The sequence below is a fragment of the Asparagus officinalis genome, chromosome 5 (assembly GCF_001876935.1).
Source record: "Asparagus officinalis chromosome 5, Aspof.V1, whole genome shotgun sequence".
NCBI classification, from domain to species: domain Eukaryota; kingdom Viridiplantae; phylum Streptophyta; class Magnoliopsida; order Asparagales; family Asparagaceae; genus Asparagus; species Asparagus officinalis.
In genome coordinates, this window is record NC_033798.1 from 49,060,368 (window position 1) to 49,062,869 (window position 2,502).

Sequence of the window (2,502 nt, forward strand, 5' to 3'; positions counted from 1 at the left end):
AAGCCCAGAACGCCAACTGAGGCGTTTTGACTTGTTCAAACGCAAGCCGAACGGCCTCAAAACCGTTATTCCACGTTCTGAGGGATCTTCTCCCACTTAGGAGCGGATTTAGGGGTTGGTTACACCCCTAATCCCCCTATAAATAACCGACTTACTCAACCGGGTAAGGGGTTGATCGGTTTCTAGCAGAAAAACCGCATAGGGTTGAGGTGAGCTGGCATCAAAACCGCCTAAGGTCAACACATCTCAGCAGTTCAACAGTATGAAGAAGAAGATCTTTTGAAGATCAAAGAACTGATCAATGATCAGTTAATCGAATCCCGGAGGATTTCTTCATCAACGGCATAATCCACTTGGCAATTAACTGAATCTTCGGTTCCAACAACTCTGTCACAGAGTTTTAACTCGCTCTGAGTTTATTTCTGAAACTCATTTAAGAGTTCGTGATTAAGCTTGCAATCCAAGCTAATCACATAAAATCAGACATTCGGTTTTCAACAATTCTTGTCAGAGTTTTCAACTCGTTCTGAGTTCTTTATACTCGTCAAGAGTTCTAAACCGAATTCATCAAGCAATTCAATCGGTTTCGTGAGATAGGACAGTCGGATCGTCAACGGAGAGCAAGTTCGACGCGATCAATCGAAGGAGGCACTCCACCGCTACCAAGAAGAACCCAGTTTTAAACAAAGGGGAGAATCAAATTCATTCTCCTCTCTTTTGTAATCGGAATCCAAATTGTAATCGATTTTGAGAGGAATACAAGTCAAAATTTTCTTTCATTGTCTTTTTACTGCAAATTTCCAACAAACAATGCGTATGATTTCCGAATTTCGAGGACGAAATTCTTTTAAGGGGGGAAGAATGTAAAACCCCCGAAATTTCTATAATGAATATATGTGAATTATTACCGCTGTTGCCGAAACTCATTCGGGGCGGTATTGTCCCTTGAATGCAACGTACATTAGGCAGTCCCCGAAAGAGTTTCCAGTTTTTTGAAAGACTTAGTGCGGAGACGCCAAAACGCAAGGCTAGGCGTTCCCAACGAAGAGAGGATGTTTGAAGGAATTACCGAGGGTCACCCGCTAAATGATGACAATGCAAAGATACCTGCAACGACGGCGATAATCTGCGAGTCCGATCCTGAAAGCATCCCGGCGTTAAAACCGTCATGCAGGTGCTGGAGGGCAATAGCACAGGAAATTATGGGTAGGTTCGGACAAGAGTAGCCTTCAGAAGGTGAAGAGTTCGGATACCTGCTCGCAGTCGCATCAGATAATACAGTGTCGCAGTGAGGGGGAACCCCGCGAGTCTATGATGATAAAGCGCGGAAACAAGTGGCCAAAGATGCTCGAGATGGCCATAAGCCAAACAACAGGAAAGCTTTAGGTTCGAGATGCAGATGGCCATGCAGACTATGAGAGAGATGCAATGAGAAGAAATTCAGGCACTGACGAACCAGCTGCAGCGAGGTGAACAGGCAAGCCACCGTAACCGAGGTTGTTTCAGGAAGAGGGAGTACACACGGATAGGGATGAAGCTGCATTAATGCCAATAACCGCTCCGCAGTTTAATGCAGGGGGTGGTAAGAGGATGCCACGGAAGATAGCAAGTGAAAGACTTGAAAGATCAAGAAACCTCGAGGAGTAAAATCACACATTGATCTCCCGCTCAAGAGGTGAAGAAGACGGACATTCTTGTCGCATACGCCACAGAATGGGAAAAATGCAATGCCCTGATCCGGTGAAGTTCAGTCTGATTAACTTTACGGTCCGTTTGATGATGGGAAGGGTTCGCCTCAACTCAGCATTTGATTTATTTCAAATCGCCTGCCTGGGTATTATTCCGGCAATGAGCCTCTGAATTGGTGCGGTCATTCGTCGGCACTCTCGCAGGAGCCCGCCTTCGATTGGTATCAGCCGCCGTCTCAGCCAGGAAGCGTAAATAGCATAGGGGGGCACGGTCGTAACCGCTTTTGTCGCCGTACAGCAAAATTGCCTGCCGTAGCATTTAACATGCTGGTCATTTCACATCGAATTTCTTCTCTCAAAACATAAGATAGCACTTGTATGGGTTCTCAAAACACAGGAATAAATCACATTTTCATCTGAATATATATATTATATATATGTATAATATATATATATGATTATTATTTATCATAAGAGAATTATTCACTAATTAATAATCACATATATTCATTATAGAAATTTCGGGGGTTTTACATTCGTTCCCCCTTAAAAGAATTTTCGTCCTCGAAATTCGAAATCATGACGGCATTGGTTTGTTGGAAATTCATTTGCAGTAAAAAGACAATGAAGAACAATTTTTGATTGGTATTCGCTCTCAAAATCGATTACAATTTGGATTCCGATTACAAAAGAGAGGAAGAATGAATGATTCTCCTTGTTTAAAGAACTGTGGAACCAGGGGTTGTTTCTTGGTAGCGGTGGAGTGCTCCTTCGATTGATCGATGTCGAATTGCTGCTCCGTTTGACGATCCGA